The sequence below is a fragment of the Lutra lutra genome, chromosome 8 (genome assembly GCF_902655055.1).
Source record: "Lutra lutra chromosome 8, mLutLut1.2, whole genome shotgun sequence".
NCBI classification, from domain to species: domain Eukaryota; kingdom Metazoa; phylum Chordata; class Mammalia; order Carnivora; family Mustelidae; genus Lutra; species Lutra lutra.
Genome location: NC_062285.1, coordinates 11,991,723 through 12,009,164, shown reverse-complemented (window position 1 = coordinate 12,009,164; position 17,442 = coordinate 11,991,723). Strand labels below are relative to the sequence as shown.

The 17,442-nt window shown below is 43.8% G+C and overlaps 1 protein-coding gene across 1 annotated transcript in view; it reads left to right on the top strand.

The window, feature by feature from the left end:
* The window catches only part of MPP7 (MAGUK p55 scaffold protein 7), a 285,707-nt gene that overhangs the window by 244,761 nt on the left and 23,504 nt on the right, over nt 1-17,442 (top strand).

Sequence of the window (17,442 nt, the reverse complement as noted above, 5' to 3'; positions counted from 1 at the left end):
CAGTTTCTCTATCATAGGAAGCCCAAAGCAGATAAACCTATATTCATTAATAAAGATTTCAGTACTTTTTCTTATTTGGAAAAGACGTAGATACCCAAGGGGTTCAAACCAACATATCATTTAACCGAGCAAAACTTCAAATTTTAGCTTAACAAAGATTCTGTAAAGCTATACACCTTTTTTTTTTTAAATTCAGCCTACTTGCTCTTAACAATTACCCATGAAAACTTCATAAGGTAGATCAAATTAACCATCGTTTTAAGTCCTCTTTTTGCTGACAGATTGCAGTAGAGATACCCTTCAGTAAACCTGGGTATAGAATGTGACCTTTAGTAGACCTTGGCAGAACACAAGTTTTATATTTAATGCTGATAACTCTAAAGACATGTCTGTTTGCATTAAGCTGACCATCCTGAATTAGCTTTAATCCCCAATATGTGGCATCCAAGTCCACTAAAAAGTTAATCAGTTTGTTCCCCCTGGCCAGTGTCACTTGGGGCTTTTGTGGAAGCATCTGAAGTGGGCAGTTTAAGTCCGGGGGAGCCTCAGGAACCCTTCGTGCTTCCCTCTGAACCTCCTGAGGAAGTAGCTCACCAGCTAAGGGTGGTCTTTGATCCTTGATAGCAAGGGTAGGAGGCACAGGAACCGGTGGCTTTGGAGGCACCAAGGCTGGTATAGGAGCCATCCACGCGAACCACACAGCTGATGCTACAGAGACAGGAGGAGGGGACGGCGGAGGTGTAAGGGTACCACCAGCAAGGCTGACGGTGAATTTAAAGTTCCTTTATCTCCATGACCTGTCTCTCCCTCCTGCAAAAGAGCCATTTTCTCTGGTTGCTTTTCAGCACTGTGCACCATAAATTCACAATAGGTCCTCATGGGCTTCCTTTGGGAACAGAAGGAATCTTCCTAGGCAGAGGTTCAGGAAGGACCCAGAAGCAGCACAGCTGTGACTACGTGAAGCCCAGAGTACCTGTTAGCATTTGTTCTTCCCCCAAAGTGGGGGTATCCACCAACTAAACCACACGGCTTCTTAGACAAGCTAAGAGAGCAAAGCCAAACCCCCTGTTTAGAGGCAGTGAAATGGGAGGAAGGAATCCAAGAGCCATTCAGTGGCCATCTTTCCTCTGAGCGTAATATACTCATGTCAGGTGGTGTTACAATGAAAATTCATTTTCTTCTTAGTCGTAGGCTTACAACTAAAAGGAGACCAGTCAGCCAATATTTAATCTAGGGCGCTCAGGGAGGGGATAAGAGTTAGCATTCTGTCTTGTACACACAAACTCAATGGCAGTCTCCCCAGATGTGGACCCTGGCTTCCCATTTACCTCTCATCTGCTCTTTTTTCCAGCGGTACCTTCATGAATTACAGGGACCCACAGTCACAGCTCACGCTGCACAAGCCTGAGCAGATGGGTTACGAAGTTCAGAAGTACCCAGCAGCAGGGAACCCGAGAAGGACAAGGGCGGGAGCTGGTGTGCATTTATCAGCAAGACTTACCAGGAGCCAAATCTCTGGGGTCTGCTACTGCTGCTTAGTCATTTCTCTGTTTCACCAAATGCGGTCAAGGCTGTTGATGCCAGTTCAGGGAAAGACAGTCCTTGAAATGAAACCGGTTTTGGCAGCCGCAGAGGACTTCCTTCCTGTACTCCCCGCCTGGGATGGACTAGCCAGGAGTAGCTGACTCTGACCTGTCGCAGCCCTCGGCTTGGGAACTAGACCGTGAGCCTGCGGCCAAGTGCTCTGTCCTGGGGAGGCCCGCGAGAGCTGGACCAGTCAGAAGCACAGTGTGGCCACCCGGCTCCGGGGGTCTCAGACACTCCGGGGGTCTCAGACACACCGGGTGCCTCAGACACACCGGGTGCAGCCGCTCGCTGCTGACAGAATCCCCAGAGAGACCAGCGCTGGTGAAGCAAAGGAATTAGATTTGAGTGAGGCCAGCACCTGAAGTCAGTGGACTTGTGTCTCAGAAACGGTCTCCAAAGCATTGGAAATACTTCTAGGTTTACGTAAGGAAGAGTGGGACAGGTCGGTGGGTCCGTGCGGCAGACAGTGAAGGTCGGGTTGTCATTGTCTTGGGGCCACTCCCGTGGGGTCTTGCTGGCTCAGGGCGTCCTTACGGTTCCGGGGGGGCGTTTGGGTTCCCATCATGGGATGCTTTGCCCATGGGGTCCTTTGCTTGAGTTAAGAGAGAAGCTGGAGAGAAGAACGTAGACTCAGGTCAAAGCGGAGGTGGTTCAAACCCTCCTTTACGTCTTTCTCATCTCACTGGGGAATGTTGCTTCAGTTGATAAAACCAGGGCTGCGCCAGCGCCATTGGCTGGATCTAAATATCCTACTTTTCATTTTTTCTCTTTGATTTAGGGCCCGTCCATTCAGTGTCCTACCAAATACCTCCATATTTTGTGAAAATTGAGGTCTGAGCCCACCCGAAGCATCCGTTGTTCATGTACATCCCACCCACCTTCAGGGCCTTGAGCTGGATGCTTCGTCTGTGGGCCTCTTTGGGTCAGGTCAGCCGGCTGTGCGGGCAGAGACCCTCATAGCTCACGGCGTTCCCGTTTCACCTTCCCTCGCCTTAAAATGTGCCAAATCTTCCCAAAGTGTCCTGGTTGCTTTTCCTGGCCTTTCCCCCTCAAATCCATTCACATGTTCAGTAACCCACCTGGGGTAACTCTCCCAGCTACCGGGGAAGGGCTCTGGGCTTGATCTTACTGTCTTACTGTCTGCTCTCTCTTCAGGCTTCAGAGATTGCCTCTCAGGAGGTGTTTTCTGTTTTGGTTTTTTTAGGGTTTTTTTTTTTTAAGGCTTTGGGGTGGTTTTTACAAAATGTATTTATTTATTTTCAAGAGAGAAAGTACCAGGGCAGGGCGAGGAGGGGTGGATGGGAAAGAGAGAATCTCAAGCAGATTCCCCCTTGAGCACAAAGATCGACTCGGGGCTCAATCTCACGATCCCAAGATCATGACCTGAGTCAAAATCGAAAGTCAGACACTTAACCAGCCAGGCACCCCAGCCTCTCAGGATTTTCTTGATGGTATAGATGGAGGCAATCTCAGAATATTCAGACAGAAGAGCCCTTCCTCTCCCCTTAGCCTCCAGCCCTTTCTCCAGGGACTTTTCAAACCTTAACACCATTCCAGTCATCTGGGGATTTTGTCCATGCGTGGTTTCTGATCGGTGTAGCCTGAAGCAGGGCCAGAGATTGTGCATTTCTAGAAGGTTCCCAGATGCTGCTGTAGCCCAGGTTGATCAGAGAGTGCGTTTTGCTTTTCACCTGTTGCCGCTGGTTCTGTGCAGGTGTCATGGGGTGTGCCTGTCTGCACCCTGGGGCGGGGGTGGGGGGTGTTGTTGCTGTGTCTGAACGGGTTCCGCTGCCATCAACTCACTTTGTTAGTGGTTGTGAACTGGGTGCAGTTTATTTTGATTTTTCCACTTATATCAGTTTTGTGCTGTGTCATGCATGTGCTGTAAGGATGGTTTTGAAATTTTTGTTTTTTGTCTTAATCTGCTGTTCAGAATTTGCACAGTGATATTTTAGGTTTGGTTTGTCTGTTGTGATCAACTAATTTGTTATTATTTTTATAGGAAAAAAGTAATTCTATTTGAAATTCTTTAGCCCCTTACACTTTATTTCCCTGGAGCTGTTGCTGGTATAATGTAATTTTAATTATTTACTCCTACCCTTACCCTTGCTGTGGCCTTTTGCAGAGTGTGGCATTCCATAGCACTGTCCAGTGACAGCCAAGGTCATTGTATATAACTGTCCTTCTTCAAAGCTCTTTTCTTTTTCTATGTGGCCTTTGCTCAGAAAATCTTTCTGCTTGTATATGGCATGGCTGAAGTATCAGGAGTTTAGTGTTCATTGCCTGGAAAAATCTCCATCTTATTATATCCTGTTAAAGTGGGATCATGTAGATGGTAATAAACGACCTTTGGGGTAGGAAAAGCTACAATCTACTCCTGCTCTGTTCTTCGTAGGCATGTGATAGCTACACGTTTCAGATTTTCTCTGGCCTTCAGTTTCTTCTTCTGAAAAAGGAGGATAATAAGACCACCTGCTTTCTGGGTTTGTTTGAGGGCTAAATGAATGATAGTTGCGAATATGTAGACCAATTCCTGGCACCTAGCAAGGTTTTAATAAAAAGTCACTCTTCCGTCTTGTTAAAAAACAAAAGTGAACTAAGTTTCAAATATTTTACTGGCTTTATTCACTGATTCATGGGTTGGGCAGCATCCCATCTAGCAGATAGAAAGGAACTCCAAAAAGCGGTACAAAATGAAAGACTTTTTTACGGGCAGTGGGGATGGGAAAAGGAAGTTGCTCGTAAAGACTGGATTGTTTGTGGCAAGGTCACCTCCCTTTAGGAGACCTCAGGGATCTGTCAGCCAGGTGGTGCTGACCAGGTAATTCCAGATGGACTAGGTTAAGGGTCCACTTCTTGAGGGGGATACGTGGGTGGCTCAGTTGGTTAAGCATCTGACTCTTGGTTTCAGCTCACATCATGATCTTGGAGGTCATGGATCAAGCTCTGTGTTGGGCCCCGTGCTCAGCATGGAGTCTGCTTGAGATTCTTTCCCTCTCAGGGGGCGCCTGGGTGGCTCAGTGGGTTAGGCCGCTGCCTTCGGCTCAGGTCATGATCCCAGGTCCTGGGTTCGAGCCCCGCATCGGGCTTTCTGCTCAGCAGGGAGCCTGCTTCCTCCTCTCTCTCTGCCTGCCTCCTCCTCTCTCTCTGCCTGCCTCTCTGCCTACTTGTGATTTCTCTCTGTCAAATAAATTAAAAAAAAAAAAGATTGTTTCCCTCTCCTTCTCTCTCCCCCTCTGCCCTCTCCCCATTCACACACATGTGCCCTCTTTCTCTCTCACAAATATAGGAAGGAAAGGAATGGGGAAAAAAAGGAAAGGAGAAAGGGGAAGGGGAAGGGAAGGAAGGAAATGTTAAAAAAAAAAAAAAAAAGTCCACTCCTGGAAGTAGTAGAAACTAAGTGAGATATTATGATTGGCTTGGTGACGTGGGCTTTAGCACAAGTGACTCCATTTGGGGCCTGTTGTCTCTTTTTTAAAATTTACTTCTTCTGATCAGACTCTCAGCTTGACTGGGGGATGTGATCAGAATTTAAGGCACTAGCCCCACTCCGAGCTGATGCTCTCACATTCTCAGATTTTGTTCGATCCTCTGTGTGGTAATCACAGGTTGTGACATTTTTTGCTGAGTCTCTGTGGTATTGACAGGTCATGACTTCAGGTTCACATTTTTTCTTAAAGTTGGCCATTGTCTTTGTTTCTTTTCTGACACTCTGGTCTGAGGGAGATCATTTGCTTGTTGCTTGTGACTGCGAACATGCATTTAACGCCTGGGAGAGAATACGGCGCGCCAGGGAGAGTCCTGTGATTGCACAAGCAGGATAACTCCCGGTGTCTGGAGTGCACTTTGGAGCCGTGCTCCCTAAGACACAAATCCATCAAAGTCAAGCCAAAATGACCCTGTTGAAGGCGTCACTTCCTTGAGCCAAGTGGCTTCTTTGCTGATCCTGCGTAGCTGAGTTCAGCTTCCCCAGAAGTGTCATCCAAGTGTAGCAGGTGGTGTTGGCCCCAGCACAGACACCTCCTTGTTCAGCTGAAAGATGCTCGGGGCTGTGCTCTCTCAGAAGCAGGCTTGGCTGCAGAGTCTGAGGATTCCCATTGCGCACCTGTCACTTCCCGCAGATTGTGCAGTGCTTTCAGGAGTTAAGGTGGGATTCCTGATTGTGGCCTCATTGGCACACTCTCCTGAGAAACTGGTCCCAGAGAGGACCAGAGGATCTCTAGCATCATGGGCAGATTAGAGTTTTTGATGACAAAATCCATCAAAACAAAGGGCTTCCCCCCTTGGCAGTGGCCCGGGAGATACAGCTGATGGTGCTACTTTTCCAGGCCAGTGACAGAGTAAAAGAAAGAAAGAGAAGAAGAGAGGGTTTCATGTTTAGTCAAAGTATGAAGTCTTGATCTGGCATCTCGGGTGGAAGCAGACAATGATGTCAGCTCCCTTTCTTTATCGTTTTGATTAGACGTCTCCAGAATCTGTACAAGACCAGATGTCAGGTGGAGGGTTCTCTAGCTGTGAGATATGTAACCAGCATTCAGTGCTTTCTAGTTTCACAGCAATGTCCATAGTCAGGAGCCTTTGGTAAGGTCCCTTCCAACGGGGTTGGGCAGTTGTCTTCCTCTGATGACATTTCCAAAACACCGAGTCACCAGGCTCCCCACCAAGGTCAGTTCATAATCTAAGTCATCTTCGTTGCACCATGGTTGGTAAAGGAATGCAAAAACTGAAAAATGGGTTATGCCAGGGAACAAGGAAGGACCTGGTAGCCATCTTAGTTTTCCCATCGCCCCAACCATTCATCGAATTTATAACCATTGTTTGTTCATCTTCATTTCTCTGATTCAGGAGCACACTGTTGCCGTGTTATAGACATCGTGAAGGCAAAAGTCTCGCAACAAGAGGTGATTTTTTTTGCAGAAGCAAAGTGGACTTTGTCCACACGTGCCTCAGACTTCACAGGTTCAGTTGTGCTGCCATTCCATGAAAGTCAGCTAGGGCATTTCTCTGATACCAGGTTCCATTTTTAGTGTGGGCCTCAATTTTGATGACAGCAATTTTGCAAGGTAAGAGCATAGCAGTAAGAAGGCCTTGTACTTGTCCATTTTTGATTGGGGTCCCCATGGACATTAGAAAACTACTCTGTTTCCATAACATCCTCAAATCATGGATGATCCCAAAGGCATACTGGCTATCTGTATGACTATGAACAGTCCTTTCGATAAGGGGTGTACTTGGTGAGGGCACGGAGCTCTGTTCGTTGGGCCGACTTAGCTTGTGGGAGGTTTCCTCTCCCAAGTACTTCATTTTGGGTAGTAACCATGTTTTTGTCAGCCTGGAAGTTCCCTTTCTCATTTTTACAGGATGACCCATCAACTGACAAATTAGATCAGGGTTAGTCAAAGGAGGTAGCTCCTAAATCAGGATGTGTCACAAAATGGGGTGCCTCCTAGTCATGGGGCTCACCCTTGTCAGGCCGGGGTAGTAACGTGTCAGGATTAAGAACATTGCAACATTGAAGATGCAGATGGGGTGGCAAAAGCAGAAGGATCTTACAGGAAGTGAGTCTGCTTGCAGAGAAAAACTGAGTCCATTCAGAATGAAAACTTTTGACAACTTAGGGAGTTTGTAAATAAATGTCGTTTCCTAGGGTTGAATCTGTGGAAGCTTCTATTAACTGTGCAGCTGTAGCCTTAAGACAGTTAGCATGGCCACAGATAACTGAATCAAGTTGGGTGCTCTTAGAGGTGGTAGGTCTGTGTTCACTGCCCTGTTCTTGAGTGGTTGTGCCCAGGGCTTGCTTACCTCTTTCATGCACAAATAAGGTGAAAGGTTTTGAACAGTTAGGTAGTCCTGGGACTGGCAATTCTTTCTGGGCTTGTTTTAGTCTTATAAAGGTCTACTTGTGTTTATCTGCCCAAGGAAGGTTTCAGGGACCAAAAGTTCAGTAAGTTCATAGATTGGGGAAATCAGTCGAGGAAAATTAGGAGCCCAGAGTCTGCAGTAGCCAGCTAGGCCTAGGAATCAGTGAAGTTGTTGCTTAGCTGTGGGCTTAGGACATTGTTGGTTCAGTTTACTTCTTTTTTGGAGATAGCAGATTCCGTTAACACCTAGATTATGGCCTAGGTAATGAACAATATCTAGAGATGATTGTAGTTTTTCCTTAGAGTTGTCCTTTTTCAGCTGTTGAGGCAAATAAATGGAATCTTTGATGGACACCTGTTTGGTCATTGGGCAGAGCGAGAGGTCATCTACATACTCTAGAAGGCTCAGTTTCCCAGGGAACTGTAGGGGATTTAAACCTTGCTGGAGCACTTGGGGAAAGTAAGATGGGGCCCCACTGCACCTGTGAGAGATGACTATCCAGGTATACTGTTGATTGTTCCAAGTCAAGGCAAATAGATGTTAGCTCTTGGGGTCTCTGGGGATGTTGAAGAAGGCTGAACATAGCAGTGAACCATCTCGACTCCGGTGAAGCTTGTGACAAAAAGTTGTCGGGTTTAGAGCAACTGGGAAATGGGGAATAACAATCTTATTAATAATTCGCCAACCTGCCCGTCAGATTTCTAGTCTAGCAGTCACAGGGGGTGGCCGGGGGAATGATTAGCCCCTGAGTAGGGATTAAGGTATTGTTGGTGTGAGGTCTTGCATGGCCTCAGGCTTCAGTGGATATGGAGGCAGTTTCAGAAGAGGTTTAGTTGTGTCTGTCTGAATTTTTATAGACCCTGCACTCTATTCTCTCAATGGCAGTATTAGAAGTAGCCCACAGATTCTCACGCACCTCAGATAAATCAGGGATCTTTTGCTGGAATGGTTTCTTTTCTGTATCAGGGATAAGTTATAAGGGACATAAAAGATCAGGTTCAGGTTGTTCAGGAGGTTCTAAGGTGAGGTTTCCATTGGAGGGAAAACATTAGCCCTTTCAGTTTTAGAAAGGAGATCTCTACCTAACAAGGTAACTGGTACTATATTATGTAGCAAAACAAACAAACAAAACCCACACAAACTTTTTCAATAAAAGGTCCCAGAGTCCTCTGTACTGCAGGTTGAGCTAGAAACTCTCAATTTTTTTAGATACCTCACTATAGAAACTTCTTTTTCACTCTAAGGGATTTGTTGTCCTATGAGAGTTGGGTTTAAAGTAGAGAATTGCCCTAGTTGAATAAAAATGAGACATTGACTGCTGGCCCAGTGCTTTTTTGTTTTCTTTTAGAATATTTGTTATTTGAGAGAAAGAGAAAGCACGAGTGCACAAGTGAGGAGAAGGGGCATTGGGAGAGGGAAGAAGCAGACTCCCCACTGAGCAGGGAAACCAACGTTTGTGGGACTTGATCCCAGGACCCCAGGATCATGACCTGAATTGAAGGCAGACACTTAAACAACTGAGCCACCCAGCGTCCCTGGTCTAGTGTTTTGATGAGACTCCTAAGAGGGTGTAATGGGCAGGTGGGGGCGGGGTGGGGGGCTCTCAGGTATTCGGGTGCCTAGTTCATAGCTTTGGTAGCTGTAAGGCTAATAACTTAGGGGACTTTTGATTTTGGTCTTGTTTCAAAGTCATCATGAGCTAGATAGAGTCACAAGTTCAGTCAAATCAGTGGCCTCCCATCCTGTTGATGTCTTATTTATCAATCCACTAATCACAGAAGATAATCCATTTACAAATAAGGCAACTAGACCATGTTGGGTGTGTTATGGTGTGTAACCTAGAAGCCGTAGGAAGAGAGCTTGCACACGGGCTTTAGAACCTGTCAGATTCATCTTATTGGCATGTTTGGATCATAGACCCATCAATGTGGGCAGCAAAGACTCTGGGAATGGCTTTTAAAACATTCGTTGCTATTTTGCAATTTTTTTCTGGTCCATAATGGGAGCATGATGAAGATCTCAAATATCATCCTTGGGGTTGTGCCATTCTGCTTCGTGTACATTTTCGGGCTTCATCTGGTCCCAGCAGAATGTGCCCAAAGATCCGGCAGCCTAGAGTCAAAGTCTGTGATGGTGACACAATTCTTCAGAAAACTTCTGGGGTTTCTCCTTAAGTGTAGGAAATTCTTTAACTGCGGGCCTTATTTGGTTTGGTTTTTGACCAAGGGATGAAAGATGCCTGAGGAGGATCTCCTGCAGCCTTGGGGGGTTTTATTTTAAAATATAATTGTGTAAGTCTCTTCAGGGTGGAAGGGCAGTTCGGATAGAGAGTTAGTAGGACATGAGTGCCGCGGTAAAGGAGGGTAGAGGGGAGCAGTAGGCCTTATGTCAGTCTGTCTGTCTTTTGTGGTAGGGTCCTCTGTGTCTTTAATTCTTCATTAGCCTTTTGCTATGAATTTTTTAACTTTTTATTTTGGCATCTTGAAGCCTTTTGGAAGCTTCTCTGTACCAGTTAAAATAGGTATTCCCATTCTGTTTGTTTGATTTGGGGACCTTTGCTTTCAAGCGCACTTCCTAAGTGAACGGTCTCGTCCAACTGGAATGCATCACCATAATGCCCATTGTAATTCTGGGTTGTATTTAGTAAGAGCTGCCATTTTTGTGGCTATCTGTTGCTTCTGGGACCGTAGTTCTTTAGACATAGAATAAGCAGGTGTGCTGGGATGTGGCACACTCAGCTCTTTGGAATCTAGGAATCTCACTTCTTTAGCTAAGCCATTGGGTCTCCTTGAGCCAAACTCATACCTCAGAGGGATGTGCCACTGGCTTGAGGATCACGTGGTGTTTTACAGCATGCCTCCCTGTGCAAGAAATTTTCTTGAGGTTTACAGGTGACCTGGGGTCAGTCTAACTCATTCCATGACCATCCTATCCTAACACAAAAGTCTCAGAGTTAGGTGTTGAGCACGCTAACAGCTATTAAGTACCGATCCGTGTCCACCACCAAGTTTGCAGCTTTTTGGCTTCTGAGAAACCAGCCAAACAAGCATGCACATGTTACTGCACCAGCAGTAGGCAAAGAGATGTGATGACAGATGGGCCAGAAAAAGAAGAGGCTTAGTTGTACCCACCAGCCGTTCCCAAGGTGGAACTGTGGAAGAACCAGCAGACCCCAGCAGCGGGAGACTGGAGTAAATACAGGCTAGGACTAGAGTTTGGGGCAGAACCATCTGCCAGATTTAGCTAACCCACTAAGTCTTGGATTGGAAAGCCAATTAGATCAGGAGTTTGATGCAAAGAGAGCGGAGCCCAGAACCGGGGGGAGCTTACACATGGCCCTCAAAAACAATGAGAGAAACAGAGAACTTGAAGGGTTCACAGATCTCCCCAGATACCTGTGTTTCTCATCATCCCCAGAGGTGTCAGAAGTTTCCTTCAGAGCCTAGCACTGCCACAAAATCTGTTAAATAACAAAATACAATGAGTAAATCTTTAAGATCTTACTGACTTCATTCAGCGATTCCATGCATTGGACAGCATCCCATCTAGCTGACAGAACTCCAAAGAGCTGCACAAAATGGAAGACTTCTATAGGCAGCAGGAGCAAAACAAGTTGCTAGAAAAGTGTGGATTGTTTCAAGCGTGGTCACCTTCCTTTGGGGGATGGCAGGGGTCTCTCGGGCAGATTACCTTCTGGTGCTGAGCAGGTCATCCTGCATTGACTGGTTTAAGAGTCCACTCCTGGGAGAGGTTGCAGCTGATTAGGTCAGGTATTAAGTCTGGATTTGGCGATGTGGGCTTAGCATAAGTGACTCTGTTTTAGGCCTTTGTCTCTTTTCGACACTGTTAACTGAAAATACTAACAAGAGAAACATGAAACATTCACATATGAGTGGGCTTCTGCTTATTTTTTCAGTCTCCGAAACACTTAGAAGCTAAACTCGATGGTTCAGCAGTTTATCATCTACAAGAGGTAACCAACCAGTGGATTCAAATTTTAGAAATTTTGGATTGTTCCTGACTTAGAAACCCTATGCTAAGGAAACAGTGCCTTGGCTCCCACATGTGTAAGAGGATGGAAGGGGTAGAGTGTAAGCAGCCTGGTCCTTCTCAAGCCTCGTTTGTTTTTCTCACTGTTTTCAAAGCCATTGGGAATAATGGTATTTGCCTTGAAACCGTAAGGTAAATATTGCTAAAGGGGTGCACAGTATTATTTGCTCTGCATTCTTACCGTAACGTTGCACGCTCTTTATCCTTGGACTTAATGTTCAAGAAATTAAAACAGGCCAAGTTGTTAACTTAGCAAAACTTTGACAATTGCGAACTTTGAGCCTTGCTCACAAGTATTTAATTTTTTCTCTTCATTTTGTAAAGGTACTCTTCCAAAGCCACATTTCTGCCACCAAAAAATAGCATAGTGACATTTTCTATTCTACTCCTTTCTGCATTTAAAGCTATTTCCCAAAAGTATTAAAGCCAAATGTCAGGCACTTAGTACATTTTTCTGCATAAATTTTATCTTTAGTGAGACCTGCCTTTTTAAAAAGGAAAGTAATGAAGCCAAATAATGTGTCTGTGTGTTTGTAGGGGAGGGAGTGGAGAGAAAGCTTTGGTGTTTAAAGAGCTACTAAAACACTTCACAGCTTAAGCCAATTGAAGAGCAAAATTCATCATGTGGATATTCAGACAATTTGTGACTTGTTCTGTCTGGTTATGAGGCATAAGAGGAAACTAATAATAAATCTTTCTATATATTTCACATTTCCAGCTCGAGCATTAAGTACTGTTCTGCCCTCGTTGGTGCCGAATCTCATATGCTGTCTGAAGACTGCTTTGTAGAGGCGGTCTGGGTAAACAGACCTTCGTGAGACTGTCATCATTTTTCCATAAAACGATGGCAGAACAAAAAGTCTTGCACATAAAGCAGAGAGAAAAGCAAGCCCTCAGAACAGAATATAAATGTTAATATGTTTATTAAAATTCTCATAACTTTGGGTGAACTTTGATTGAAGGCTTGTAGGAATTAGAGTCTGCGCTGGAGGATTTTATATAGACAACTGTAAACCCAAAAGTCATAATTAGATTTATGAATGTGTGCTGGATTTAAAATTATAATCCTTGTATACAGGAGGTAAAAATGATCTTTATCAGAATCACAGTTGGCTTCTTTATGCCACTGGCGTATCTTAAATGTTTATACTCGGGCTTAATTTCTGGGCATAAATCACAATTAAGTTCATTCAGCTGATTTTTATGGCATGCCAACCGTACCAGGCACTGTCCTAGGCACGTGGGTCCCTTCGCTCACAACACGAATGTTTCTGCCCTTGTGTTTACCTTCTAATGGGAGGACATAGAAAAACAGATTTTAATATAAATTAGTAATATAAAGTCAGTCATACAGTTCTCGAGGGTGGTAAATGTTGTGAAAGACGGGAAAAGCAGGGCAGATTCAGAGGAATCGGGATTTCGAATCAGATTGTGGTAGCATTGTTGAAAAGGTCACATTTTTGAACAGACTCTGAAGAAAGCTACCCGTATTCTCTCCTCCTTAGCTTCAGAAAACTCAGGAATGGGTTTATTTTGACCTTTTCATTTTTTTGACTTGTCATACCCCTGAAATAGAGGGGAGATGAGAATTTGAGTCAGTCTGTGGAAGTCTGGTGTCAGTAGCTACTTTGGAAAAAATGATGCTCTGTCAGCAAGCTTCCCACCTTTTTTTCCTTTTTTTTTTTTTTTTGACATTTGCATACTAGTTGATGCTTCATTAATAGGATTTTTCTTCCATTAGGAAAGCAACAGCCCTGAACTCTGGTAGGTCTTGTTGCGAACTGCTAAGTTGCTATCTTTTCTATACAGTTTGATTTCAAGGGAACTTTAAATTTAGTTTTATAAACAAATTTGTCACTCTCCCGCACAAAATCCAGCCACCCACTATGGTGATCATTGTAAGATTGTGAGTCAAATATAATAGCATGGTGGTTTTTATTGTATGCTTAGAGCAACAAAAATAGTAGTGCTACAATAGGATAAGTAGACTTTTTATAACGTGTCGGAGCTGAAGGATACCTAGAGATTTCATTTGATTTGTCTTGTAATAAATCAAGTGAATAAGTGTGTTTTTTCAGGTAACAGAAGCTGTTTGGATATTGAGTGCAGACTCCAGCAATTTTGATTTTTTCTCTGGATAGTAAGAGGAACAAGTCTGGCCAATACTATAAAAGTGTCTGAGGGGAAATGTGGAAGAATTTTCATGTTAAGCAGGACAGGCCCACTGGAGGTAGACACATAGTAAAAACCGCATCCATGCGAGGAGCTTTCGCAAAGTACGCCATTTTTATGTCTATGTCAGGATGTACAAAGATCATGAGCAAAAGCGAATAGTACTCGGTCAGAGCCATAGATTTCTCTCCCGTATGTAACTGAATGCTGCCCAGAAAGCCAAACAAGAATGGGTTTTATTAAATGTGTTCTGTTACATGAATGCATCGTGTGTTAAGACTAATTTGGCCAATCTCCTCTACCTGTATCTACCTCTTTCTGAGAAGCTTCTTTGGTAACTGATGAGTAGCACAGTAATCTTTGGCACGACTGTCCTTTCCTGTGTAAGGTACCACTCATCTATATTTACATTATTAAATTCATTTTGCTCCTTATCAGCCTTAACAAAAAAATACAATTAAACACTGTGCTGGACATTTACAAATAAAACTCACTTTACTATAGTTTTTTTTTGTTTTTTTGGAGACTACATGAGTGTCTTAAAAAAAAAAAAATCGCATTTCCGGGGCGCCTGGGTGGCTCAGTCAGTTAAGCGTCCAACTCTTGATTTCAGCTCAGTTCATGGTCTCAGGGTTCCGAGATTGAGCCCCACGTCAGGCTCTGTGCTGGGCGTGCAGCCTGCTTACAGTTCTCCCTTCTCTCTCTGCCCCTCTGCCCCACTCAGGGGTTTTCTCTGTTTTTCTCTCTTTCAGAAATAAAAATAAATAAATAAAATATATCACATTTCATTGACTTCAATCAGATAATTTTCACAGTAGCAGTACATTGTTGCTCTGGTAGGTATTCACTCAGGGTCTGCAGATAGTTGAAACTTCAAGTACAATACCACAGAATATGTCCATAAATTTCTTTTTTTCTTTTTCTTTTTCTTTTACTTTTTTTTTTTTTTTTTTAGTATGGGAACACTATGCCCATATTTTCGAGCATTCTTTCCCTGTACCTACAGTTTCAGACTGCTGCTGTGGGCACTGGTTTTCTTTCTTCAGTGCTTTCTCCACTCATTTCAGTTATTTTTATTTTAATTGTATATGTCTGTTTCAGATTCAGAAAGTAGATTTTTTTGGAGGGAGCGTGTCTATAGAACAAAAAACTTCTGTGCGTCAACTGTATGAATTAATTTTTAAAGTATATTGTGCTAGCATAGCAATAAAAACCTATTTCTTGTTTTCCATCCCTAAAGATTGTTTTGAAATGGAATAAAAAGAAGAAAATCTGAAAATACAACAGTGAAAACATTCAGTGTCTTAGAATTAGTGGATAATGCGTCAGTAATGTCAACGGAGGTAGAGGTCATTTGGGGCAAAGGCGTTTATGTGTTAATTCTCCTCTGTACATAAACAAAGGCTGAGAATTTGCGTATAGATTTTTAAAAAATCTTCTTTTTAAGATAAAAATGAAGGCATTTTTGCATTTAGTTTAATGTGAATATTTCCTTACATGTAAAGTTTTAAACAGAAACTTTAACAGCATCACTATTGACTCCCTAAATGGGCTGTATTTCTTTGGCTGAAATGAATGAACCTTTATATAAAATCACACACAACACATTTGCTTACTTTCAGGAAGGAGTTACTAATTAAATGTACAAAAGCTTTTAAAAAATACGCCTTCCTAGTTACCTTAATTATCTAATTGGTACAGTTTTTACAAGAACAACAACTAATGGGAATTAATAGCTTTTCTCTTTCTTGCATTTGCACACAAAGTTGATTTTGTAAGTTCTTATGGAATTAAAAAAAAGAAACCTACTTATTTACGTGTTTTGGTTTGAATAGAAATATGCTTCTGGGGACACCTGGGTGGCTCAGTTGGTAAAGCAGCTGCCTTCGGCTCAGGTCATGATCCCGGCATCCTGGGATCGAGTCCCACATCGGGCTTCTTGCTTGGCAGGGAGCCTGCTTCTCCCTCTGCCTCTGCCTGCCACTCTGTCTGCCTGTGCTCACTCTCGCTTCTCTCTCTATGACAAATAAATAAAATCTTAAAAAAAAAAAAAAAAGAAATATGCTTCTGTGTTAATTTCAAGCTACCAAACATTAATTTTAGTTCACTGCCTGAATTTCAAATTAATGAACTCAAAAATGGTTTTTTAAGGTGCCTTTTTTTTGGCTTTGACTTACCTATCATCATTGTATTTGATTTCCTTTGCCCCGAATCTAGAATGCTGGCACGCACGCCGTGTGTATGTCTGCCAGGCCTACCATATGTTGTCTTCAGTCAGTTCCATATCGGCTTTTCCGAGGCTCTGCACAGAACAAGCTTTGAGATCCCCAGATCTGACTTCCACTTTTGTAGCCGTGGTCTCTCTGTAATCCACGAGCACAGGTTGTCCTTACTGTCCAAGGTGTGGGGTGGCTTGGAAATGGGGTGAAGGACTGAAGCCACGGGTCATCAGACAGTGGGTAACTGGCTTCTGAGTTTGTATTTTACGGACATTCTTTGGATAAGGCGAAAGGCGGGATGGGAAGAACGCAGACCTTTTGAGTCCGACAAGGCTTTTGAACACGCACTGAGGCACACTTCAGATGTGTGTAACCTTGGGGAAATTCCTTAACCTCTCATGGTCTGTTTTCTCGTCTGTAAGATGAGGATGGTGCTGTCTTCCTCGCAGGGATCTTTAGAGAATTAGTAATGGTTTATGTTAACCTTGTAATGCACGTCTGCCGCATAGAAACCTTGGTGTGTCATCGTTTCTTTTTCCAAAGCCTATTGTCTGTGATTTAAATATGTGCTATTTAGATTATCTTCTTTAAGTATTAACAAGCACACTGCAAACAACTTACATACATATGTGTGTGTACTTCACCAGTTGTGGCAACAGCTGCTATACGGAAGGGGAAGCGAGTCTCTCCCGTTGCAGAAGGAGCCTAACTCAGTCTGCATCCTGAAAGTGGCCTGCGGTGTGAACAGACCCTGTATCCTAAGCGCAGAGCAGCCACCCGAAAGGGCCGTGAACTTTCACCTGTTCACGGGAGAGCAAGGGTATAAGCGAGGTGGTGATCTTAAGATTAAGATCTAAAAAGAACAATTCTAGAACTTCACCAGTGTGGATGACAGAATTGATCCAAGAGCTTGTCAGGGAAAATGCTGTTTGGAGGCCCTCAGGATAACTTTGTAGTAAGAATAATGGAAACTGCATTGCAGCCTGTGTGGCTCGGGAGGTGAAGCGGCTGCCTTCAGCCCAGGTCAGGATCCCAGTTTTCTGGGATTGAGTCCCACATTGGGCTCCCTGCTCAGCCCGATGAGGGGAGTCTGCTGCTCCCTCTGCCTGCTGCTTGCCCTGGTTGTGCTCTGTCTCACACTCTGTCTCTGACAAATAAATAAAATCTTAAAAAAAAAAAAAGAATGGAAACTGTATCCCTATTTTAACCTTTTTTGTAAGAAGACTCCCACCTTTGAAGATGATGACCTCAAATCTAGTAAAAATTTTTCAAACAAAATCATTTGCCACTGAACATTCTTGGCGTACCCCATGGAGTGTGCAGTGAAGCAAGCTCACTACACAGAGATCATATCAAGGGGTAAAATTGAATACAGTTCAGAATGTCAGGGTATCCTATTAGAGACAGCATACGCCCCCTCCCCCAATTCAAACACACCTAGTTTTTTCCTCCAGAGTTAAAATAAATCAATGTGTTTTTTGGCATTGGGTAGTAGAAGAGCGAAAAAAAGAAAACAAAAAAAAAGCTAGACTCTCACTCAGCAAGTATCTCG